The 27310-nt window shown below is 43.9% G+C and overlaps 1 protein-coding gene across 4 annotated transcripts in view; it reads right to left on the bottom strand.

The window, feature by feature from the left end:
* CDH11 (cadherin 11) overlaps positions 1-27310 on the bottom strand; it is a 154480-nt gene that overhangs the window by 61144 nt on the left and 66026 nt on the right. The window contains exon 3 of one of the 4 annotated variants that reach the window (XM_058279900.2): positions 17021-17084. The exons of the other annotated variants lie outside the window; for them this stretch is intronic. The gene's annotated coding sequence lies outside the window, so the exon portion shown is untranslated. The remainder of the gene's footprint in view (positions 1-17020; positions 17085-27310) is intronic. 4 annotated transcript variants of the gene reach the window in all.

The raw sequence follows: 27310 nt of genomic DNA, 5'->3' as shown, positions 1-27310 counted from the left end.
ATGGTCTGACACACAGTGAGTGCTCAAATGAATACCTAAGGGGTTTGTTCCTTTAACAAGCACATATAAAATCCTTCCAGAAGACCTGAATAATGTACTGGGATGGAGAATGAAATAAGGCCCCAGACAAACTAACCAGTACTTATAATAAGGATAGCTAAATGATAGAAACATATGAGAGGGATGAGATAAAGTAGAGCAGTGCTTTTCAGTAGAAATAGGATGCCATCGATACATGTAGTTTTGACATTTTTAGTAGTCCATATTTTCAAAAAAGTAAAAAGAAATGTGTGGAGTTAATTTTAATAATATATTTTATTTAACGTGATATATGCCGAATGGTATCTTTTTTATTTTTAAGTTTTTTTTTATTCATTTCTCTCCCCACCCCACCCCATCTGCTCTCTCTGTCCATACACTGTGTGTTCTTCTGTGTCCACTTGTATTCTTATCAGCGGCACCAGAATGTGTCTCTTTTTGTTGCGTCATCTTGCTGCGTCAGTTCTCCATGTGTGAGGTGCCACTCCTACGCAGGCTGCACTTTTTTTGCGCTGGGCAGCTCTCCTTACAGGGTGCACTCCTTTGCACATGGGGCTCCCCTACACGGGGGACACCCCTGTATGGCACGGCACTCCTTGTGCGCATCAGCACTGCACATGGGCCAGCTCACCATACAGGTCAAGAGGCCCTGGGCTTGAACCCTGGACCTCCCATGTGGTAGGTGGATGCTCTATCCATTGAGCCAAATCCACTTCCCAGAATGGTATCATTCTGATATGCAATCAATACAAAAATTATTAAAATGATATTTTACATTCTTTTTTAAATCCGTCTTATAATCCAGTGAGTAATTTTGTATTGTGGCATATCTCGATACAGACTAGTTATAATATAAGAGCTCAAAGCCACATGTGGCTAGTGGCTACCATATAGAACAATGCAGAAATGGAGGATCCTAAAGTGTCTTAAGAGTGGAGGGCATGTGGTCAAGGAAGACGTCTTGAAGTGATTACAATAGTTCAGATGAGAAGTGATAACAGTTCTAAAATACAATAATAATATTTAGGGTGGAGGAAAGGGGGTTGTATTAGTCAGCCAGAGGGGTGCTGATGGAAAATACCAGAAATGGATTGGTTTTTATAAAGGGTACTTATTTGGGGTAGGAGCTTACAGATACCCGGCCATAAAGCATAAGTAACTTCCCTCACCAAAGTCTGTTTATATGTGTTGGAACAAGATGGTTGTCGACATCTCTGAGGATTCAGGCTTCCTGGGCTCCTACATTCCTGGGGCTTGCTTTTCTCTGGGTTCAAGGTTCCTTTCTTCCTGGGGCTGGCTTCTCTTTCCTTTGCATGCTGACTTGCCGGGGCTCTAGCTTAAGTCTTCATCATCTAACTCCAACATCAAAACTCCAACAACAGAAACCCTCAACTCTGTCCTTTGCCGTGCCTTTTATCTGTGAGTCCCCACCCACCAAGGGGTGGGGACTGAATGCCCTAATCATAACTCAGTCATGACCAGGTACAGATCAAATTGCAAGCATAATCCAATATCTATTTTTGGAATTCATAACCAGGCTACAGGGGCCATTCTAGAAACCACGCCAGTGTGAAGGACCTTGGAAACAGAACAGATTGATAAGGACAGAGGTAGAAGACAGGCGTGCTGTCCCTGGCCTCAACAGGAACAGGGCTCATTTGGGGATTAAGAACATGAATTTGGTTTTAAATATTTTACACTCATGAAGCCAGTTGATGGATGCTCAAGGGTAAAGTTCAGAGTAAATTTCAAGAGTTCTTCCAAGAGCTGGTATTATCAACTTCACCATTTCCATTTTAAGGGTGGACATTTTGTTGCATTATTAAATTCTAGGAGCTCAGAATAAGATGAAACCTAAAAGACATTGGACTACTAGTCTACCACTTCAATAGACAAATGGGAAAACTGAGATACAGACATGTTATGTGACCTATCTAAAATAAAAGACAGGAGTAGGTGTAGCTTAGTGGTTGAGCACCTATTTTGCATGTACAGGGTCCTGGGTTCAATCCCTGGTACCTCTTAAAAAATAAAATAAAACCTAAACTCCTCACTCTACAGAGGAAAAGCAAATAGGGAAAGAAAGGCATCGAGGAGTAGAAAGTAAGTTTTATAGCATCTACCTTACCCTTTCTCCCCACAATCTGGTTTAAAATCAATCCTCCCTTTCAGCCCATTGATTCAGAAACAACCAGCCCAGGTTCTATAAAGGAAGAGGCATTCATGAACCAGGGTCTGGGAGCACTCTTTAAAGATTGTCAGTGTAAAACTAACTCAACGCGGGAAAATTATCTGCATATTCTTGCTGGAATCTGACATCCTGCAGAGAACTCACTTGCCACAGTCTGTTTTTCTTCAAGTCTAAACAATGAGAGGAGAAATTATCCCAAGCAGGCTTTCCGAATCCAGGAGGGCTTGATGTGGTTTTTTGAAATAATTACTAAGGGGAGGGGAGAGCACTCCTCAAATCACCACTACAGAGGCCGTTAGAATTTTGAGCTGTCCAGCCTTTGACCCCAACCCACTGCCATCCACACCATCATCCTCTCAGCTTAGTCAGAGCAAGGCAAGGCTTCGGAACAGGAGCGAGGAATGCAGTAAGGTAAGCTGCTGCCAATTATCAGAAGCTTGTTTTTAACCAGAGTGTTAGTGGTTGCTCTGTTGGGCTCTTTCTTAAGCTACCTCCCCAAATCATCACATCAAGCTCAAAGTAGACTTGGTTTTTGTATATCTACACATACCACAGAGGTGCCCCACCACCGCCTCATTTTCAGAAAGCAGTCACCAACAATACCCTCATAATGATTTCATTGTTGTTTCAAAGAATCCAATCTTTGAAGTCCAATTCTTTCTTTTAAGGTATATTAACATCATTTATCAAATACAATGGGATTAAAAAAACAGTAAAGGATGAAAGGAAAGTAATGGGATATAGCAAACTAGTCAAGTGCCTCATGCACATGCAGAGCATTTTCTGAAGTATAGGCTGAACACTCTCAGGCAGGCAGGACTCTCAAAGGCAACGCTGAGTGTCTTTTGTGGGTTTCAGATAATATGGTTCCCTTAATTAGATTTTCCATAATCCCAGGTTAATCCTATTGTGAATTACCGACATGAATTTTGACTTGCCTGGCAGAAACATCTATTGGTGTAAATGGATTTCTGGAAAAAAATATACACCTTATTTATAACTCATCCACAATCAGGACCATAAAGAGACCCTCATCCTCTCTACCCCCAGGTAGAAGTGACTCTTTTTCCTCCTTTAGATCATACTGGCCTTTTATACAATTTAATGACCACACATTTAAAAGTACTTTGCCCCTGATTGCATGTATTCCTTTTCCCCAGGATATATGAAGTTCCTTAAGATGTTAGGCCACAGCTAACTCCTTAATGAATTCTTGCCTCCAGATACAATGGTGCATACTACTGACAAGGTGTCTGCCCTCATGGAGCTTAGAATCTAGACCAGTGTCTCTCAAACTTGGCTGCACGATAGATTCAAATGGGAAGTCTTAAAAATCCAAGAGATGGGAAACAGATGTGGCTCAACCATTTGGGCTCCCGTCTACCATAAGGGAGGCCCCAGGTTCGCATCCCAGGGCCTCCTTGTGAAGACAACCTGGCCTGCACCCATGGAGAGTTGACGGCCCATGGAGAGCTAACAGCCCATGCCCGCAGAGAGCTGGCACAGCGAGATGATGCAACAAAAGGAGACGAGCAGACACAGAACGTGCAGCGAATAGACACAGAGAGCAGACAGCAAGCAAGCGGCAAGGAGGGGGCAGATAAATTAAAAAAAAAAAAATCCAAGTGCCTGGGCCTTACCTTAGACCAATTAAATCAATAAAACCCAGGCATCAGTAATTTTTTTAAGTTCCCCAGATTATTCCAATGTGCATCCCAGGTCAAGAACCACTGGTCTAGAGCTGCCTTATCCAATATGGGAGCAGTCAATCACCTGCAGCTATTTTTATTGAAGTTAACTTTAAAATTCAGCTCTTTGACATACTAGTTGCATTTCAAATGCTTAAGAGCCATATCCTTCATTGCAGAAAGTTCTATGAGTTGTGCTATTGCAGGCACTAAAACATCTTCAATAAATACCTGTTCAATGAATGAAGGTATACAAAAAAAAAAAAAGTACTAGGCACCCAAAGAACTACCACTATCTCATTGTGAATTGTCCAATAAGCCATATCCAATTTGAAAACCTTAGTTTTCCTATTGGTGAAATGAAGGGGTTGGAAAAGATGGGTGCTTTTCCAGAAGTGGTCAGTAGAGTACCCGGATAAATCAAGAGATCAGGGGCTACTGGGGTGGACAATGTGAACTAACTGGCTGCACACCCCACAGTAAGCAAAGAATAGAGCTAGATTCAACCAAATGCTTTTTTGGAAGGTGATTCTACACATAAAAAAGAAAGAAAAGAAAGAGAAGGGAGGGAGAGAGGGGGAGAGGAAAAGAAAGAAACCACCTCTGATATCTTCATAACTAACAGACTCTCTGTTTCAGTCCATGAGAGGGTCAGTAAATTCCTGCTTCAGTGCCCATAATCTCCTGGTTTAGGAAGGAGACCCTGCTCAGAAAACTGTGGAACCACTGACAACTGACAACTCACTTCACCATTCTGAGTCTCAGTTTTCTCTTATGAAAAATGTGGACGAATTATGGCTGCCCTCTCTTGCTCCCAAGTTAATTTGAGGGATGAAAGAGATAATGGATTGGGAAGCTCTTCATGAAAGCAAAATGTGGGTTATACACGTGAGGAGAAGGATGATGAAATGCTGACAGCAGTGGTAAATAACATTTCTTAGGGGAATTTTAAAGGTTTTGTCTTCTAACCTTTACTACTGGGGGTTGTAGCTAAATGCAAATGATCTCTTATTATTACAGAAAGGAAATGTGATTTCTCTCTTGTTTCCTGTTAGGGATATAAAACCTGCTAGACACTGAAAACATGTTCCTTTCATATGCATGACCCTTCTTTTTGTTTGCCCCAAATCCAAAGGGATTCTGTAGTGACTCCTTGTAAGTAAGGATTTCGACCTCAGCTATAGCTCCCTGGCTAAGGAGTGGTGGGATGAATGACTGGTTCCAATGAGAAAGGCTATTAAAATATATCAGGGCACATGGTCTCAAGGGAGATACAGACTTTCAGCTTCTCTGCAGAGACAAGCAAATTATCCATGATATGACATGAGAACCTAACAATGATGGGGGTAGCAGGAGGTTATGAACAAAATTGCCGGACACATGGTATAGCCGCTCCTAATTGGATGAGCTCTAAGAGGCTATCTAGTCAACCTACTAATTCCCCATTCAGCCTCTTCTCCAACAGCCCAGTCCATGGGTGGGAGAGCCTACACTAGCGAGTTATCATCTACAAACTAGCTTCTACTTGTTGAGCATCTAGTATATGACAGATACTGAGCTGGGTATATTATATATATATTATTTATAATGAATTTCTTTCCAGCACTTTCATGAGGCTGGTAATATCACCTCCACTGCACTAGTAAGAAAATAATGGCTTGGGGCATTTCAGTTTCAGAGCATTCAATTTAGGTCATATGGCTAGCTAGTGTCTGAAATAGGATTTGAGGTCATATGTGGCCCATTCAGAAGCTCTTGACCTTCTATCCTTTGGTATTGAACTGAGATCTACTTCTCTGTAATTCTCTTCTGATGGTCTTACTTTTGCTTTCTAGGAGGCTCAAAGCTCAGCTAGCCCTTGTTTCACACACACACAAAAAAAATTAAGAGATCTTTATGGAGACTAATATTTCTGCAATTGTTAGGTGCTAAGAATTTAGTAAAATGTACTCTTTGTCCTCAAGGAACTCATAGGTGACTGGAATATTTATATTTAGAGTGAGCTTTTCCTCAAGGATTTTATGTTCTCAATTTCAAATACCACCAGTTCCTTCAGTACTTAGAGGAATTGCTTCCACCCTATTCCAGGTGATCTCCAGCCTACCCAGGTCTTCCAAATAGCCCGTGAATGAATGAATCATTATTTTCATACCTCTCCTCTGCAACATTTTCCACATTAAAACAAAATTTTGCTCTACCTCCTTCCCTGCCTAAGCTTCCAAAGGAGGTGCTAATGAGTAATAAAATACAAGCAGTGCAGGGAATTGCTGGAAGGCAGCCAGATGATAAATATCTTCTAACACAAGGAACCAGCTCAATGGGAAGAATTGCTCTGTGCCATCTTGTGAGCTAACCACAGGATGCTCTCTCTTCCTTGGTGACTATATTGGTCAAAAAGATTGGGTATGCTGCTCATGGAAGGAAGTGTCATGTACTGGTAGAGGCAAGTGCCATCCATCAGTATTCTCTCCAAAAGCATTAAGGTGATCCCCAGAATTATTCTCTGCCAAAGAGCAACTGTTACCCAGCCACTGCTCATACTGCTGGTCAGTTCAATATTGCAAAGGAGCTATCATACTGTTCTTCACAACAAATAAGGTGATAGTAACCTTGTTTCTACAAAAGTACTTTAGCCAGTAAACAAGGGAAATGATATAAGGCTTCATCAGTTAATAGAGTACCTGTGTGAGAAAGCTCAATTCACCAAAACCTGGGGATGGGTGTTTGTATCCTGTCAACCAAGCATCTCCTTCCAAAAGATTTAACTGGAAGACTAGGTTTGCAGTTATTACACTAGTGTTCTCCAGCATCACTCCTTAAGGGAAAGCCCCTTTGAGCCACAACAGATCCAATCAAGCAAGGAACAGATGAAGAAGGAGCCTGAAGGCATGAACCCTGCCAACAAGGACTCACTGCCTTCCTGGTAAGATGTTCATGTCAGAATTACCCACACTGCCTCTCAAGGACAGCTGTCCATGAGGCCCCACATACATGTCTTAGTCTCCTGGTTCGGAATCTGTTTCTGCTTATGATCCTGACCATGACACTGAGTATCCCAAACTTGAGCCCTCCGGCACCACCATGGTTTAAGCCCCCATCCTCCTCTTCTTCTATGCCTAGACATCTTAAAATGTCTCCAAGATTAAAACCCCAATAACCTAATCTAGCCCACCCAGCACACACAAGGTGGATTTCCTGACTTAAACTCTAGTTGAGCTGACAAACGGACACACAGAAAATAACAAAGAGCTCCAGATCAACTCAGCTCGATATAATGCATGATAAACATAAGCATTAAGAGAGGTGAAGATATATTCAAGATGGCAGGACCACATCACAAGGAAAATGATGGGGCCTAGATCCCAAAGAAGAGGGGTGGTCTTCTGTAAAGGAGAAATGGAAGGAAGGTACCTGCCTTGTGGCCTCCCTCTCATCCCTCCTGGGTGACCGTGCTCTCTGTATCATCTGCTCTGTTGGGAAGTCCAGTCTGACTGCCTATATATTTGAGGTCCATCCAAGGTCATGCCAGATTTTTCCCCCTGGGGTCTGCCCCTACCTCTGGCAATTTTACCTACTGGTTGGGGTCTCACTTTTACCTGAGTAGAGGAGACAGTAAATGATTCTGCCTCCTAAATGTATCTGAGGATCTCTTGGGGTGATTGTATTCCTTTCCATATGGACACTCTTTGGACCACTTGGATCAAGGAACCTGGGATCTTAATAGTGTCCACCACTGGAGAGTTTTTTTCTAGTTATACTCACTTACTCACACACACATGCCCCACTGCTCTTCCTTTCCCCCACTCTGCAGCTACAATATCACAGCACAGCAGCCCCTGTGGTTGAGCCTTCCCAAGAAGCTGCTGAAACCCTTTTCTACACTACAGTAAATGAACTGAGTCCTCAGCTGCTACATAATGTAAGCCATTTTCTTATGTCAATATCACTATCGATATTTTACTAGCTTTAACAGACACCCAACCCCAAGTTCTTGCGTAGCCATTAAGGTCTACCCATGGAGAAAGAAAGGTTAGGCCATTACAAAGAATGTATCCTGGTAACCATGCTTCTACCCAACACAGGGAATCCCTTTTCACAGTGTCACCTTATCAAAAATTAACTCTACCAACAAGAGGGCAGAGTGCAATCTTCTTGGCATAGGAGGGGATAGCAGTGTCATTCTGGGAAAACTCAGAGGTGACACAATGGTGCTCAAATCAAAAGCTAAGGAAAGTTTTCCAGAGCAAGAAGGAAAAGCAAGCAGACATTTTGTTGTGCAGATTTAAAAGAAGCAAAGCCTCCTTCAAATTGCTATAAATAGAAAGCCTGGTGCTGCGATTGAACTTTGAGCAGGCAGATGAGAAAATATGAAAAATTTCTGGAAAGAATAATAAAGACCTCGGTACAAAGATGCAAATTTTTTTCAGTGAAGAAATCCTGGAACAAGTAAAGCATGATAGAGAGAACTTCAGATTACAGCAGAAGAGTGACATTTCTTTCACCTATAACTGGCTAAAGAATTTTTAACCAGTTCTTCAATGAGCATGGAGAATTTAAAGTTTATATTGGAGACAAACGCATGCCATGTATACTGGTTAAATGGATAACTTTAGAGTAAATTGCTTTTCCTTGTTCTTTTGTGTGTCTTTGGTTACCCTCAGAACAGATCCTTTTGTTACCTGCCCAATGTCCTACACTACAAAAACCTCCTGCATTTTTTTTTTCAGAGAGGATCTGACCTCAGTGGGAGCTCACCTGACATTTGCAGTCAGACTAGGGATGTGCCAAATTGAGAATCTGTATATGTTACAAGTACCCTTGGTAACATTTTCTTAACATCGCTCATTTTTCCTTGAGTTGTGTCCCAAGTTAAACCAAACTTTGCTGTGTACAGTGGGACAGGTTTCTAGGAATAGGTATCACAAACTTGCCAAAAGCATTTTGTAGAAGGGAAAATCTACTCCTTGAATCATATGACTTATGAATGAGCACTGGTTCAGGACTCAGAAAACCGGAATACTAGTTCACTAGCAGTGAGATATTAGGCAAGCCATTAACTTGTCTGGAAGCTAGGGGTGTCATATTTAGCAAATCAAAATATAAGCCACAGAGTTAAATTTGAATTTCATATAAAAAACTTTTTGTTGTTGTTGTTACAGGATAAGGCTTTCCCATGCAATTTTGGGAGATTCTTATACTAAAGCAAGTCTGTTGTTTATTTGAAATTCAAATTTAACTGGGAGTTCTATACTTTTTCTGGCAACGGTACTGGAAAGGCATCTGGAAAAATAAATAACTGGACTAAGTAAGCCAATCTTCCAGCTCCAAGTTACCTTTTTTTCCTAAGTCCCAGAGTCATTTTGTCTCAACTATACTCACTGTGAACTCAGAATTCTCTCACCTAGTCCCCACTATAGGGATTACATCATAGGACAAAACAACTCACATTTGGGGAGATCTTGACAGTTTAGGGGATGGATCCCCCAAAGTGATTCCCTCATCTGTTTGCTTGTTGTTTTTACTCATTGTTTGCACTCACTGTCTGCTCTTTTGTTGTTGTTGTTGTTGTTCATTGTCTGCTTGTTGTCTGTTTTGCTTTGTTTTTTCTTTAGGAGGTACCAGGAACCTAAGCCAGGACCTCCCATATGGGAGGTGGGCGCTCAACTGCTTGAGCCACATCCACTCCCCAGTTTAGGGACTTTTAACATCAGTTTAACTGAGGACAGAGAAACCCAAAGAAAGATCTTTGATTCCCATGGAGAAGGTAGAATAGGTACCTTTGATATTGACAGGTGACCCACGATGTAAAAGGCCTAAGGATGAAAAGATTTTCTCTGGTGCTAATTGATTGAGGAATTAAGAACTGTGTTTTCTTTCATCCAGTGAGTTGATACTAGTTCTCAGAAAACAACTAATACCCAAGTGTTGGAGTTAGGATGATTTCTATTAGGAGCATGTACCACACTGGATTAGTGAGCAGCTTTCAAGGTCTTTTCAGGGTGCAGTATTCATGGATGTCTGTTTACAGAAAACAAGTTTAATTAAAAAAATACATTCACCAAGCATGTTCTGAGCATCAAGTGGGAATCTGGTGCTGTGTTAAGCAGAGGCAGTCACAAGAAGATGCTGTCATGCTCCCCAGCTCACTTATAGTCTAACGGTGGGGGGTGGCAGGCTGGGAGGCAGCCCAGAAAATAGGTGCCTCTAATGTGAAAGGTGCTTTGAAGGGACATGAGGGGAAAAGAGGATAGTACATAAACCAGGGTATGAAGACATGGTTGGTTAGGGAAGATTTATTGGATGAACCCAAATTCAGCCTTGAAGTAGACAATTGAAACAGATGTTCAAGGTAAGAAACAGCAATCCAAGCACAGGGTGTCCATACGCAAGCACCTAAACTATAAAAGATCCTAGGATCCGAGGGTTGCGGCTGTGGAAACAAATGCCTCTGTCCCACCTTTGAGGATTGATGGATGGGGGAGGGGACAGGCAATGAAGGAAAAAGGGGCATAAGGGGTGAGGCAGGAAAAGTAGGCAGGTAGTAGATCACACTCATACAAGCAATAAAATAATGAATAACTGTAACAATAATCAATTACCTCTCTTGGATGAATAAAGATAAAGAAAATGCTTCATTTCATACTGCAACATGAAAAGATAAAAATGCACTAGGAAGTCAGTTGATCACGCAGCAAATACCCAAATGTTTATAATTTTGGTGTCCCACTGGCAAAATGAGTGGAAGTCTTCTTGAGTTTCTCATTTCCCTTTGGGATGCCTTAAGCACAAACAACGTCAAACTGAGAAGGAGCAGATTGCCCAAGACTCTGATTTGGGATGGGCTTGTTGCTGCTCTCAAAAAGAATACCTCTGTTGCACTTTTAGGATTGGTGGATGGGAGGAGACAGGGGTAAAGGAGACGAAAAAGAATGTTTTATTGGGCAACTACAATGTCAGACCTTGAACTAAAATAATGCATGATATGATCTTAATTAATCCTTAAAATCTTGTGTGGTTGCAACAATTGTTCCTATTTGACAAATGGAGAATCAGGGAACCTCAGTTCCCTGCATTCCAACATCAGATAAAATGGCAGAACTTAAATTTGACCTGGGTTACAGGAAATAAGCCCAAATACACGTGCCAAGAGTTCTTTAAATCCACAGCAAAAACAGCTAAAGAAAAGTGGCTCATGATATGACAGAGGTGGTGCCTCTGCAAAGAAAGAAATTAATTTCATTCTGATTTCCCCTGATCTGTACTGTATGTACCAAATCACAGCTCTCTTTGCAAAATTAAGGGCATTACTTATCTTCCCATTCACAGTGGCATTATACTTGCATGCAGACATTCCTAGCTAAGCTGAGGAATATCAAGTTTTTACAAAATCATTCATCAAGAGGTGAGACCTAACCCTGATTAGCGTTTCAATATGAAGCCTAGAAATAAATAGAGAATAAGCACACCATCACGGCAGCAATTAGGTATCTTCTAGACAGCCACGCTTCTCCTCAGACCAATAGAGTTTGAGCAAAAGAAGATTGTTCCCCCTCTCTCTTTTTTTTCCTACTGTGAAATGAACTGACTGAAATAACTGGTGAGGTGACAGCAAGCCTGTTAAAGGAAACGTTTGCCCATTAAGTGAGGTTTAATTAAACAGAGCACAGGCTAATCATTCTTCCATCTAATAAGTAATACACCCTAGTTAAAATCACCCTGCTTCCAGAGCTCAGCCTGAAAGGCTTGTGATTACACCCTACCAGGAATCCAGAAAGAAAACACAGAGAGACTTGGGGAAAAAATCTTATACCCCTTTGCAAAACAATGGATGAATCTGTGATGCGCACATGCAAATAAAGTCAATCAAATATTAATAGGTGTCTCCTGATTATTCTCTCTCTTTAGATTTACTGAGAACTTGAAGCTGTATTTCTTTATCTCCGTAGTTTGGAATTCCTGATAAAAGGTTTAGCTGCAGCTCTTTGGCAGTCTAATGCTTTGAAATTCTCCAGGAGCACATCCGCTGCGTGAAGATGGAGATCATATGTGTTTTGTCTTATCTCCAGTGGGTAGCAGAGTATTTGGCAAATAGGAAGCATTCAGTGACTGCTTGTTGAATGAGTGAGAAAAAGATTTACACTGGACACATCACTGACTACAATGGGAATCCCAGAAACGAGTGTGGTTGGGGAAGGGCACAGCATGGACAGAGCCAGACGAGGGACGAGCCCAGGTATCCTCCCCACAGGCCACTTGCACCCCCTGCAAGCCAGTCGGCACAACCATGGCCAAGAGCACTGGGTTCAAACCCCGCCTCTGCTCTTCCTGGTCATGCAGCCTCATTTAATTGCCCTCCTGAGACTGTTGATGCATCTGAAAAAATGAGGGTAATAGCACAGCTCATTTCTCCTTGGGCTGCTGTGAAGAGTAATGAGATCATTCCTGTGAAATACTTGGAACTGCATTTGGCATATGGTAAGGGCTCAATAAACACTAGCTTATTATTTTTAGCAGCATTAAAGCTTTGGATCCTAGAACTTCATGTCGCTGAGGTCAATTTTGTATTTCTCTGGATTTTCATCGAGGCACTGTAGACCTGGCTATATGTGGCTGGTCAGAGAGGACCCTGGAGTCTGGGCAGGTCCCTCATCATCTAGGGACATGGCCAAGACTTCAGGCTGCTTGAGCTGGCTTTGACAGGTGGTCTTTAACTCCTTTCCACCTACCACCCTCCTCCCTCCCTCCCTCCCTCCCCCTCCTCCCCCCACCCCCCCGCCCCACCAATGGAAGAGGCACTGACATCTGTGAAAACCTGGTCATGCTGGAGCTGACCTTACAGGACTGCAGGTCAGCAGGGTGAGGAACTTGCTCTGAGGTGAGGCGGCAGGTTGGGATGGCAGTGACTTCAGCTCCAGGGGTTGGGGCTGGGCCAAGGCCGATGGGAACCCAGCTGTTGGCTAGGGCTCCAACCTGATTAGCATTTCAATGAGGGGCCCAAGGCTAAGGAGAGAACACCCATCAATCAGAGCAGCAAGGGGGCTGCAATTAGGAGACTTCCAGATCCCCCTGCACTAAGTATTGTGCCCAGGGCTTTGTGATCATTATCTTTACTCTTGGCTCTTCACAGCAACTCCAGGAGCCTGGCATTTCTATCTTTATTTTACAAATGAGGGAAGTGAGACTCAGAGACCTTTGGTAATTAAACACAAGAGTCGCCAGGCAGGTCAGGAGCTGGTATTCCACCCTGTGGAATCAGAGAGGCTTCGCAGATGTACGGGTCACCCCCTGCCTGCTGCCGTCCACAGCACTCCCTGGGACAGAAAGGTGCTCTCCACAGGCATAGTTTACTCCTATCTGAATTAGATTGAAGACTGTATTATCAAGTCCTTCTGCTAATGGTTTATAGCTGTGGTCTTAGAAAGGCATAAATGTTTTCGCATAACAAAAGTATGAACCCTTAATTTTCTGTGTTGTTTATAGAATGCCTGGAATAGAGTGATCACAACAATAATTCCTTCTTTATAGCATTTCGTAATTTACAAATGGCTTTTGTAAACCTTAGCTCGCTTTACACATCAGCCAGCAAAGGTAGGGGTTATCGTCCTCATTTTGTTGATGGAGAATGAAGGAGTGAGTTACAGTTTTGAATGTTCAGAGATACCGGTGAAAATGAGGGCCGCTGTCTGAGAGTAGGGCTTTGGCCGAAAATCCTACCCCAAGACGAGAAAAAACATCCCTGATGGAAACAGTTTCCACATGAGAGCTGGCCAGTCAGCCCCGAGATTCCACCCTCAGTCTGCTCCACACCCCTGGATTGACAGCTGATGATGAGAGTGGTTTACAGTTACCTGGAGCTCATTACACACTTAACCCCATGCTGAGCATGCAATATGCTTTATTTCATTTATGTGCACACATTCCCATGAGTTTTGACTACGGTTATCCCCATTTTATAGATGAAGTAACTGACGCTCCCAGAGAACTTGCCCAAGGTCATACAACTTTTGGCAACCCCTGACAGGTTTAACTTTTAAACAATCCGACTTTACTGAGGACTGCTCCATTTAGGGCAGCCTCTTCAGTAACCACAGTTTTCCCTTTGGCAAAGCTGCTCGCCTTTCTCTCTGGCTTGCACCAGGTCGGAAAGGTGGCTCCTGGCTGGATTCCAAGGCTTGTCTTCATTCTGCTCAGGACCCTTAGGGGCACCTCGTCCAGTACTGTGCTAGCTTATACGCCCCTGCTGTGATCCTCTTCCACAGGGACTCCGGTTTGTAATTAAGAGATTGATTTTGTGCAAACACCAGAACCCAGGCACTCGAGTGTCCCCATGGAGCCAGCATTTCAGTCACAAAAGAAATGCTGGCCGTCCCTTTAGAGTCACAAATCCCAGCTCACCGCCACCCATGTTCACTGAAGTCATCTCCTCACACTCTATTTCCAACTTTTCTCTTGATAACTTGCAGGAGCTTCCAACATTCTCCCGAGACAGAGTTCTTGCCTTTTCTAAGAGAATTCAAACTGCAGACCCCAGACAGAGTTCCAGAGATATTATCAGCCAACGCAGTGCCATGGGTAATTAGTGTACAGTCCCACCAGGAGGTTAATTTGGAAGACAAGAGGCGTCACGTGGATGCGCTAAGCCTTGTCCCTGTATGCCTGGCACTCAGTAGACCCCCTTCCACTCTGCTCTGCTCTTCTTCAATCCTTGATCCATGCACAGCATGTCTTCTAAATAGAAGAATTCAGAAACACGACCCCCCCCCCCTTATGTTTGGAAACCTGAGCCCAAATCTGCAATTGTCTGTTGATCCACACTGCCAGCTTCCCTTAATGTCCTGGCAGAGCCCAGGCCAAAAGTCCGCATAGTTAGGTTCCCTCCATAATGCTCTCCAGGATGGCTGGAGAAGATTTTCATAGCTATTTCTGTTGTTGCTGTGCTTTTGCCCTGGATTATTTTCCCTGAGAAGTCAGTAAAATGCCTTGACAACAACTTGCATGTCCTTTGATTCATACTGATGAATTATTAAGAGTTTATAGATTTTCAATGCTGGGCAGAACCCCAGAGTCAAGCACTGCCCCCTTACCTCAGTTTACATATCAGAATGGCAAAACAGGTCCTAGCTAGCACCACTAGCATGGCATTACTCCATCTCTGCAGATCAGCTTCCCCCCATGCCTAAAGTGAACAGAAGCCCCCAGCCCCTGCTCAAGAGGGACCCTGTTTCATCAAAGGTACAACTGTCAGAATGCAGACTCAGGCGACCCCAGCTGTCTCCTGGAGGTGTGCAAGCAAACGTCACTATCCTAATTCTAAGGAAGAGAGCAAACATTTATGTGATGGGAACTGTGGTATTTTACATGCAATACCTTATTTGATCCTTGTAAGAGTCCCATGAGGAAGATACTCTCAGTATTTCCATTGCCCTAACCCCTAGAGCCCGTGAATAGACGTCACCTTACATGGTGAAAGGGACTTTGCACATGTAGTTATGTTGAGGATCTTGAGAGGGAGAGATTGCCCTGTATTATCATCCTGGTAATCACGAAGGTCCTTAAAAGAGGAGAGCAGGAGGGTCAGAGAAGGACAGAGCAGACAGCACAACAGAACCAGAGGTTGCAGTGATGCACTCTGATGCTGCAAGAAGGGGCCACAAACCAAGGAATGCAGGAAGCAGCTGGGATCTGAAAAAAGCAGGGAAGCAGATTTTCTGTCAAGGCCGCATGAGGCCCTACCAACAGCTTGATTTTAGCATGTCAGACCCATTTCGATTTTGTGGCTTCCAAAACTGTAAGCAAACAAGTCTGTGGTGTTTTAAATCAAGTTTGTGGTAATTTGCTAAGCAGGAATAGGACATGAATACACCCATTTTATAGATGAGGAAATAGAAGCTTCAGAGGGTTAAATCACTTGGCAGAAGTCATGCAGCTAATGGTAGAAGAAACTGAAACAATGTATACTGGGAGGCCCCAGAGCTCTGGCTTCCCCATGCTGTGCTATTTGCTTTGGGAAAGGAGGAGGAAAACAAATACAGTTTCACAATCTAATAAACGCTAGGCCCCCATGAGACCGTGAAGACAGTCAGTGTGTTCTACTCCATCATACGAAAGTGGAGGCAGGGGTGCAAGGAGTGGCCAGCTGTTTGCACAGCTAGACAAACGCAGAACCCCAACTCCACCCTAGGTGTGCCACTCTCCCTGTGACACCGCTCCTGCCCCACTGCACTGTGCCGCTTCTATATTCATGGGGGCATTTTCACAGTCACCGTCCTGCCGCCAAGAGGAACAGCTGGTCCTTTTGCATTGACTCTTACCCTAGAAACCAGGGTGTGGAGCCAGCAGAGCCCTGGGGAGAGGGTGTGCATGGTGCCACCTTCTCAGGCTGCAACTCATGTCCGCTGCCCTCGAGCGGGAGACTGCGTGCACCACCTGGAAGCTGGGTGTGGCCTGGACCCCATCAGTCCCTGGAGTCTCCCCATCAACACAGCTCCAAACCTGGAAGCCCCTGGGTATCTGAAATTATGTAGGTTCATCTGCTGTCATCATCACCATGCTGACGCCTGTGCAGAGAGCTAGGCATTGGACAGAGTACTTCAGAGGTAGCATCTCCTTTGGTGAGCACAAAAAACACTGTGAAGGAGGCACTACTTTTGACCACCGTGTACAAGTGAGCAAAGAGAAGGGCAAAAGAGCTACCCGCCCAGAGAGCACAGAAATAGGAACGGAACCCAGGCATTCCCGCTCCTGTGTCAGGCTGTCAGGCTGTCAGGCTGCATGTACAGGGTCTGCAAGCAGCAGGGAAAAAGACAACCAAATATCAAAAAATGCTCTGAGATAGGTGGAGATGTATTTCAGAAGATATTTATACCTTCTTTTAAAATAACTCATTTTCCTCTTAACTCCTTTAAAGCTAACAAAACTGGAAAGAAATGGAAAGAGGTTATCAGCTGCTTGGGAAAGACTTCTATTTCATACATCCCAGTTTCTCTTTACTCCTCTAAGATCTAATTTTATTTACGCTTCCTGAATGCAGCCAAACAGTGGGGACTGCAGGGATTGGGGCTCTGGCGGGAGATTGCAAACAGAGCTTTTGTTTTGATCTCACTGCTCAGGTTAATGCATCGTGACTCCTCCACGGGCTGTTTCCTGGAGTGCTGCTATTCCACTGTCTGCAGGAGAAAAAAAAAAGTCCCCGTGAAAATAAATGAAATGCAGCAGTATTTACAAATTCCAAGTCAGATTTCCATCCTGTCCAACAGGATGCGAATTTGACCTGCTATTTACACGAGTAAACTGAGAATGACATCAAAAGTGCGCTCATTAACCGCAGGGGAGATGATGATTTAAGTGGCTTTAATCTAGACATGTGATTTCCAGTAGAAATGTGTACCTGCTCCTTCCCCGAAGGGAATAAAAAAGAAGCAGCACTCACTGCTCTATTTGACAGACAGGACACCTAATTCCCAGCCTTGTTTCTAAAGGTCCGGGGATCCCACATCTCTATGGTTTCACTTCAAAAGTTACTTGCACTGGGAAAAGAGGATGCATGTAAGAGTTTAGGAAGAGACAAAAGTCAAAAATGGAGGTGGGAGTACAGGGAAACACCTTAAATGACTGGAAGAGAGAAGGCAGCCTCATTTGGGCAGTCTGGACAGGAATGCTCGGTCTCCTCTCTCAAGTCCCTCCTTCCCCCAAACACAGCTCACCCTTGCAGCTGTGCACATGGACCACCCCTCCAAAATGGTCACTCCTCATGGGACATAAAAACAGAGGAGAAAAGACAGGTGAGCACACTCCACAAAGTTTGAAATACTCTTCAGGGACAAATTGTTATCATGGTGGTGATTTGTGTTACCAGCGCCCCCAGGAATTGGGGTATTTATTCCACGTGGCAGCAGGGTGGTTTGGGCTTTGGGGACAGAAAGGACAGAGCTGAAATTCCAGCCCCATCACTTATTAGCTCTCTGGTTTCCTGGGCCAGGCACAAACTGAGCTGACTCTTGGTTTCCTCATCTCTAAATTGGGCACATGCTTCCTTCCTTCCCACAAAAAAGAGTCCCCAATCGCATGTGAGTCTGCCTCACCCATTTTCTATACTCAAACAGGGCCCAGTTCTCTGATTATGCAATAACATTTGTTATCATTGTTAATTTAGCTCTGTAGAGTTCCTTTTAAAATAACAGCTTTTTTGAGATGTAATTCACAAGCCCTCATGCTCAACTTTTGAAAGTATACAATTGAATGGTTTTTAGAATATTCACAGACTTGTCCACTGATCACTACTATCTAATTCCAGAATATTTTATCACCCCAAAAAGAAACCTCATAGACCCTAACAGATGTATATTTTAATGTATTTTGCTAGTCAAAATCTTCTTTTCTTCAAGGTCTAAGAAATCTCTTTAATTCACACTGAATTACTTCTGAACTTCCAGTCAACACTGAAGTGGCAGGTATTTGATGCAAACCTTCAGGGGCTCCCTGATTGAAGGCTGGAATCTCCCTGGCCTTTCCAAATAGATGGCTTGTTCTTGGAGGTCAGAGGCTGTGTTTCCTACATGTTCTTTCTCCCCCAACACCCAAGCTCAGGCTGCACAAACAGTAGGTGCTCCATAAGCGCATAGTTTCTGACTGATTGGCCAATCGCCATTTCTTCCAAAGACCAGCACGTTTGTCATCTGTTTGCTTCTCTGAATACCGATGCCGCCACAAGCTGTCATGTTCCATGATTATTCTCCCCAAAGCATGTGCTGTTAATTTTTCATCTTAATGAACTGTCCAGTTGAGTTTAGCAAGGGGAATAGTGATAGAAGCACAATAAAAATGGCTTATGCTTTGCTATTCTCAGAAACCTTCTCCCTATAACACTGGCACATAATTGAAATAAAATATCTCAATGGCTACAAACACCATTTGTCAAGAATAAAGTGGAGTAAGTGCTATTTCAGAAATTCATACTAACAGGCTTTATAAACATGGATTATTGAAACATTCCTCAGAGTGATACCTGCTCAAGCATTTAAGTGCATGGCTATTATTCTCTGTGTTTGCTTGAGTGAAACCACTTTGGGTACCAAGCTACATATCAGCCCCAATTTTCCAGAGTATTATAGATGCACAGTCTTTCCTGCAGGGAGATGGGTCAGGCAAGCTCCAGCCAGCCCCAAAAGCCTGTGCTAATGCACAGATGCACGTGCAGGGGGGCCATTATGCGGCTGTCAGCTTCCTCTGAGTGGAGTGCTCCTGGAGCCGATGCCACTCAAATATGAATGATGGTCCAGGAGAAACTCAGAGAGAGAGAAGAATGGAGGAAGAGACGGCTGAAGATTCCCAGCAGTATGGAGGAATCCAGGCCCCAGGCCTCTGTTCCAACCTGTTTTCCAAGGCAGGCACCCAAACCACCATATCCCACATAGATCAGTAAGGGAAGCATACAAGCATTAGGTATTGATTTGGTCATTCATTTAAGAAATATTTACTGGGCTACTACTGATATAGATGGCACTGCTCTAGATTCTGAAAATATAGTAGTGTGGGCAGGGCAGGCCCCATCTCTGAACTGCAGGGAGCATAGGATCTCTTGTAGGAAACAGATAAGGAAGTAAACCATGAAATGTATCATTCACCATATCCACAGATTGTGATAACTGCTGTGAGAATTAGGCAGAATAATGAAATGTTGGATAACCTCAGGGTGGGTGGAGGTGCGGTTTTAGGGGTTGTAAAGTTAGGAAAAGCCCTTTAGTGGTAACATTTAAGTCAAGCCCTAAATGATGAGAAGGAAGCAGGCCTCTGGGTTATCTCAGAGAACAGAAAGTGTCAAGTCCCGAGGCTAGCTGGAGCTGGACCTGCACAAGAGACAGCAAGTGTCCACTATGCTGGAAGAGAGTGGGCAAAGGAGAAACAGAGGGGTGAGTGTGCTTGAGCCTGACTTTGATTCCCACCTCTCGCCTTCCCATCACACATTATAATGCTCTTTGTATCTGCACCACAGTCCCCAGCTGAGCAGCCCTTCCAGGCTTTTGTTGCAACTTAGCCCCTCCTAACCCAGACTTCATGCTGGGCCATCTGATAAGGCAAGCAAGGAGAACTGTGGAGTCCCATGATGGATGAGGGGAAGTCATTCAGACACTGGTGCCATCTCTCTGGGGCAGTATTTATTCTGCAAAGCAATCAGCAGAGCTCAATCAAAGGGAGGTTCCTTTTGTCCCTCCCTGAAGTGCAGGAGCAGACTGAATGCTCTGGAAGAAACTTCACAATTTGAGTGGCAGAAACAGGATGCAAAGCCATCTTTCGAGTACAAAGAACAGAAGTTTCATGTGATCAGAGATCTTTCACTGTCTTGTTCACCACAGTATTTCATACCTAGCACATTGTTAAGCATCCAATAAAGAAACATTCAGGGAAGCGGACTTGGCCCAGGGGTTAGGGCGTCCGTCTACCACATGGGAGGTCCGCGGTTCAAACCCCGGGCCTCCTTGACCCGTGTGGAGCTGGCCCATGAGCAGTGCTGATGTGCGCAAGGAGTACTGTGCCACGCAGGGGTGTCCCCCGTGTAGGGGAGCCCCATGCGCAAGGAGTGTGCCCTATAAGGAGAGCCGCCCAGTGTGAAAGAAAGTGTAGCCTGCCCAGGAATGGCACCGCACACACGGAGAGCTGACACAACAAGATGATGCAACAAAAAGAAACACGGATTCCTGGTGCCACTGATAAGGATAGAAGTGGACAAAGAAGAACACGCAGCAAATAGACACAGAGAACAGACAACTGGGGTGGAGTAGGGGGGAAGGGGAGAAAAAGAAAATAAATAAATAATAAAAATTAAAAAAAAAGAAACATTCAATGAAAACAATGAAGGAACAACTGAATCTGATGTATTCATGTACAGACACAAGAAGGCTTCTTGCAAAATAGTCAGTAGAGTTTGTGGTAGGCTGATTTCTCTGGAAACCATACTCGAAGCTGAAGTTTAGTATGGAGAACATTTATGAAGGGTGCCCTTGGGAAAAAATACCTATGGAAGGGGAAGGCAGGAAAGCAGGAGTGGACACAGAAAGGAGAGATGTGACACAGCCAACAACAGCCTCAGTCCATCCCCACATGGTCTTCTGGAGCATAGGTGGCCCTTCAAAATGATCCTGAATTGAGCTGAGTTGACCAGGCCTTTATTGATCAGTCAATGGATGTGGGCTACCCCAGGAAGGTACATGGCCTTGATGTGGCCTGTTGCAGCTGAGGCTAATCCTGAAGGCTTACAGCTGACGGTGCTCCCAGTAGCTGGGACCACCGGTCTATCAGTAAAAGGGAAACTGGGTGGTGTATCTCAGGGCCCACCAAAGAGTTTAGAAGCAATCTTATCTGCTTAGGGATCTACTGTTTCTTAGTAGTCTTAGAATTTCCAAAATAGTTAGACAATTAGGCAATTTCTCTCTTGATTTGGGTTGATAGCTATGTGATTTGATAGAAAGAATACTGACACTGGTGTTGGGGGAAAGATTAGAGCTGTGGCCCTGCCATGTACTACAAGTGACCCTGGGCAGAGGATAACTGTTTCCTAGACTCTGCATAACCTCTCTGAGCCTTAGTTTATTCTTCCATGGAATGGGTTGGATAATGCTCACCTCAAGGGATCAAAGTGGATAAAGAACAAGGAATATCTTTGTCAACTTTAAAGGGCTATGTAGGTAGTGGGAAGGAAAGGATGTTGTCTACTTTGTTAATGACTGGCCAAAAGCACTGCCCTAGCAGGGAGCATCTGCAGTAGCAGTCCACGTAGACACACCTCTTGCCTATGAAAGACAGTTTTAAACACTGCAAACTCTGAGCATAAATGCTCACATGTGCTCCATACACTGCAACAGGAAATGTAGCATTAAACTTCCAAATTCTGTCCTCAAGGGTCTGCAGGCTTGTAGACAAATAAACAACAATGTGTTGTAGTGTTACAGGAACAGCAGGACTGACTTATCCACTAGACATGGTGCAGAGCCCAAAGTCCATGATACTTTTGGGAGATTCACAGAAATGTTTTAATTTATTATATAATGATAAGGAAAAAAAACGACCTTTTAAGGTAGGGGACTATATTCAGCTTTGTACTAAAGCAGTACATAAGTTTAATTGTTTTAATTGAAGAATGAATTCATGAAGACAAATGTATGGAGGGCTCGTGGAAGTTATTATGGGACCCTGAGGAAGAGAGGAACCTTGCAAGCAGGAAGAAGTCACAGACTCTATCTCATGGGATCAGGGAACTCCACCTGGAGGAGAGGACCCATCTCTATGGACCCAGGAAAATAGGGACAGAGGAGACTGGAGGGAAGGACAAACCTGTGCAAGAGTATCAAAGCATGAAATATCATGATGTGCTCGGAGTCTACCAATAACATGGTATTTATGGAATGTTCAATGGGAGGATGGAATGAAGCACATCAGCAGATGAGAGGAAGCGGGGACTGGGTCATGTTAGGTCCATGTGTTTTAGTTTCCTGGCAGCTAAGAGAAATAGCATGCAATGAGTGGGCTTAAACACTGAGACTTACTTGGCTCACATTTTTGAGGCTAGGGGAAGCAAAATGATGATGCTTTCTCCTAGGAGACCATGGCATTCTGGGATTGGCTGCTGGTGATCCTCAGTCCTGGGCTTTACTATCATATGGAAATGCACATGGCAGCCTCACCTGGCCACTCTGGGTTTCATTGATGAATGGCTTCTTTCTGTGGCTTTCTCTGTGGTCTTCCTTTATAAGGCCTTGGGTAACAGGATTAAACCCATCCTGAGTCAGCTGAGCCAAGCCTTAACTGAAGTAACCTCATCAAAAGGTCCCATTTACCATGGGTTCACATGCCCAGGAATGGATTAAGATTGAGAACACGTTTTCTGCCCCCACATCCTTCAAGGAATGGCAAGCTCTTCTGAAGGGTTTTAGATAAACTTGGTACAATTTGGACTTTAGAGAAATCATGCTGTGTTTCAGTGGAGAAGGGACTGAGGAGAGGGCATTGAGGTGGACGTGCTCCCAAGGTCCTGCACACCAGCTGGCCTGGCCATTCCTGTGTGCTCGTGGCTCCTTGCTGCCACCAAGAGGGGCTGGGTGCAGCAGGCATGTACAGTCCAGCTCAGACCTTTGACAAGAGTGAAACTATACAAGTGACAGGAGCTTTTTCTTTCTTTGCCCAAAGCATAATGTAAACGGTTCAAGGGCAATGAATAGCAATTTTCCTGGGTCCCTTTTTCAGTGAAAATTCTGAGAAGAGTTTGGGAGTACTGAAAGATCTAAAATATTATCTGCTATGGACAAAAATAGGATACTTCAGGAAACTTGACTAGACATTCGTTTAGAGAGATACCTTTCTCACTAGCCCTTACAAGAAAAGAATGTGACTGGATTTTTTAAGAGATTTTTCTCAAAAAAAAAAAAAGTATAAGAAATGTTGCCATGGCAACCTAACAGCATTTGGAAGAGTGCTTAGCTTCTAAAATTCAGAACCTCTTGAAAAGAAAAGATGAACTCACTGGGCCCTCTGCAGTTTTTCTAAAGCTTCCAAATGGAGGCCTCTGCCTGGTGTCTGGCTTCAGACTTCTAGATCTTCAGCATACAGATTTTAGGGTGGCTGATTATCTTTTCTTCCCTGCTTTCTCAAACTGCCTTGGGCTCCTCCACAGAGTACAGGGCATTTAGGGTTAGTAGTCTCAGGAGGAAATGGTGATTCTGTGGCTTACGAATCACATGGGGCCAGGAAGGGTGGCAGAGCAATGGCCTAATTTTCTCTTGACACACTCTGGAGACAGCCGTAACTTCCAGATAGACCCAACTTAAGGACACAGACCAGGGGTACAGGGATGATTCCCAATGGCATGTGAGTTCCATGAGAACAGGAACTACAATGCTCTTATTCACAGCCACACATGTGAATTTAGCACAGAAGTCAGCAGTCAATAAATATGTGATTAGCGTATGAATGAATGAATGGCCACGAAGTCTTTCCTTGGAGATCCCACTGCCACACTCAGGTTCAAATCTTTTATTCAGTATGTCAGTATGTCTCTCTCCACAGATCTTGAGCCTGCAGGGAACATGTTCATGTCTTGGCACAGAGCATGGAAGAGTGCCATGAAGGCTTTCAGGAATTATTTGATGAATGAATGAAAGGATGAATGCCTGAAAACAATCCTCCCAGCCCCGGAGCACAGAGCTGCAAAGCTATATCACACCGTCCTATTAGGTTACTTCCTGACTGTCAGTATTCCAAGTCCTTCTCACTTTGAGTGCAAAATATCCCTCGTCACATACTGCACAGAGGAAGTGCACAGATCACTTGAGCAAAACTCAGCCACTTTGATCTTTAGGAGGAGGGAATCCTATACCAGCCTTTGAGATGCCGTGTTGACTCTGACAAGCAGAACAGAACAGTCATACTATCCAAAGGGTGGTTGTCGGAAATGAAGGGATTAGGTTTCAGCTGGACTGTCTGTTCCCAGGCTGGACCACTGGGCCCAGAAGGCAAGCTTAGGGAGAATGCTCTCTTCCCAATACACTCACCTCCTCCTGAGCATTTGGAGAGGCAGGACAAAGACCCTTCCCAAAGAGAAGCACAAGGTGGGTATCAGGAGGCCCAAAGAAGGCCCTTCCTGCCATCCCCTCCTGGGACAATTTGCCGCTATGGCATCACAAGGATTCAGACACCAAGAGGAGCATGACTTCTTGTTTCAAACATTTGCGAGTTATCTCTCTAAATAAGTGCCGGGTAGAAGAAGCTCACCCAGCTCTACATGCAGCTGACATCCTAGTAAGCTGTACCCTGATTAAGAATAAACTTTTAAATTCATAAAATGATTATATGGAACATGGTAGAATGATTTTAAAAATCAGTGACTCTAGATGCAGGGTTCATAAGAATTTGTTGCATTATTTTTGCAACTTATCTTGAGGTTTATAATGTGTTCAATTTTTCAAAAGTTTAAAAATCAGAGAAGAGCAAGCAAAACAAACAAGAGAAAAACTTCATAACTTTTTTTTTAAATGAAAGTGTGGAACAGTGTTTAGAACAGTATTTATAGTTAGATACTACAGAGGTACATACATGTTGGGGAAGCAACTAAAAAGATGTGCGTTTTTTACAGCCCAGAAAAATCTCTGGAAGATCACACAGACAATCAGTAATAGTGGTTGCATCCAGGGAGTGAAACTGAAGGACTGGAGTACACGAGTGTAAGGAGACTTAATTCTCCGTAGAACTTTTTTTTCAATTTTTGAACATTAAACCATGCTTGTGTCTCATTTATTTAAAGATAAATAAAAATTAAAACAAATTTTTCATGGACTCTCAACCTAGTCATGAAAAAGAGTTGCTCTAGAACTTCTGTAGCATTCTTTTTGCCTGGTAAGTCCTTCCTGATTTTTCTCCTCTTTGTAAATTCATACTTATGCTTCCAGTCTAAACTAAAAGACACCTCCTCACTGACACCCTCCAGGATTTCCTCTAACAGACCCATCCCCTTGGTGCTTTTATGGACCATGGTGATGTCTCTAAGTAATTCCATGCCTTAGTTTTTTGAATACCAGCTGGTTACATCACAAGAAGGGGGGCTCTTGAGGCCATAGTTTGGTTTTGTTCGTTCTTCTATCCCCAGTACCTAGACCAGGACCTAAACTACAGAAGGTTCTCAAGAGATAGTTGGTGAGTAAATACATCTCAGGTCCTTTTTTTCTCACTGATGTGTTGCCTCTTACTAAATGTAGACATTTAGCTGCCTACTACCACTTTCACAGGAACCATCTTGGTCTCCTTTATATTTCAAGAGGACTTTTAGGAAATGGCCATATGAAAATGAGTCATAATCCCAAAGTAGGGTAACCCTAACAATAATTGTCCTCCTGATCCTCTCCCACTCCAACTCAGCTACAACTGGAAGCCAAAGTACAACAGATTTGAGTGCCACCTTGATCAAGAGGAGGCATGGCTGTGCTGTACTGAGGAGCAGAGCCCTTTCATCCAGGCCCTCCTGAAGCCCTGGCTCCCCGCATTGTCCATCACGTGGTGCTCATCTTTGAAAGTAGCAGAATCACTACATGCCAAATGCTAATGGACATAAAGCACATAGCACTATGCTAGCACGTGGGCATGCTCAGTAGATACTGGGTTTCATTGTTACTATCAGCACTGGTCTCTGCTCTTTGTTCCCTACTACTTATAAAGCAAGATCAAAGTAGCACGACTTTGATTGTGATATTCCTTGAGGATTGATTTCAGGCACATGTAGGATATTCACATTACCAGGCACATAAGTGCTTCGTGTAATCATTAGTTGACTGCAGTAGAAGCTGTCACTTTACACAAGCTCTGCAAAGTCGTCTCCAAGTGACCCGAGTGTCTCTTTATGATTCCAGTGACACCAGCTACAGACAGGTACTTGGCCTCTTTCTCCACAGTGGCCTACATCCCCATATAGGAAATGTGCATTTGCAGACAGACCCAGCAGGCACAACGGAGTTAGGAAGCAGGCTGCCTGCACTTCAAAATGTCAGAAACAACACAGAGCCTGGGGAAGCCTCATGCACAGGTGAGCTGCCAGCTCCTTGGGGCTGATTTCTATGCAAATAAGAGTTAATTGGATGACCTGTGACCAGCACCCTCTGTTGACGATCACTCAGGAGCATCTCGACATATTCACACATTTCATGAGCACGAAGGCAAGACTCTTTTATTCTCCAAACATTCATGTCTGTGCTCCAGTGCCCTGCTGCGAGTTCAGCCAGGCAGGAGGGCTGAGAATCCCTGGCCTATTGCTACCCAGATAATTCCTTCCTCACTCTGAGGAGGCTACTGAGATGGTTACCAGGAATGGCAGTTCATGGGGACTTCCCTGGGAGGCAGCCAGAGAGCGAGTCCTGCAAGCCTAAACCTCTTCACCACCATTTGTTAAAATTACCTCTCTCTTCCCATCTAGTACTCCCCCAGAAAATGTTGTTATTAGAGCTAACCCATACCTGTGGGTATGCAGGACCTGTTGATTAGGGTACTCAGTTAAGGGCCTTTTGATTAGATAATCTCACTAGGGAGAGGTCCATGGTGGGTCTTAATCCTTTTACTGGAGTCCTTTATAAACGAGATGAATACAGAGAATGCACATAGAGAAAAACAACACAGGAGCTCAGAGAGGAACACATCAAGCTGAGAGAAAAAGTCACAGACAGAGCAGCCAGAAGCAGGAAGCACTGGAGCCCAGGGGGAAAAGGTAGGGACCCGCAGATGCTGCCACATGGCTTCCCAGGTGACAGCGAAGTCCAGGATAGCCGCAGCCAGTTTTCATGGAGAGAGCGTCACCTGATGCCTTCATTTGGACTTTTTTGTCAGTCTTGGAACTGTAAGCTTACAAGCCAATATAAGCCCC

The sequence above is a fragment of the Dasypus novemcinctus genome, chromosome 18 (assembly GCF_030445035.2).
Source record: "Dasypus novemcinctus isolate mDasNov1 chromosome 18, mDasNov1.1.hap2, whole genome shotgun sequence".
Classification (NCBI taxonomy): Eukaryota; Metazoa; Chordata; class Mammalia; order Cingulata; family Dasypodidae; genus Dasypus; species Dasypus novemcinctus.
This window is presented reverse-complemented; position numbering and strand designations above follow the sequence as displayed.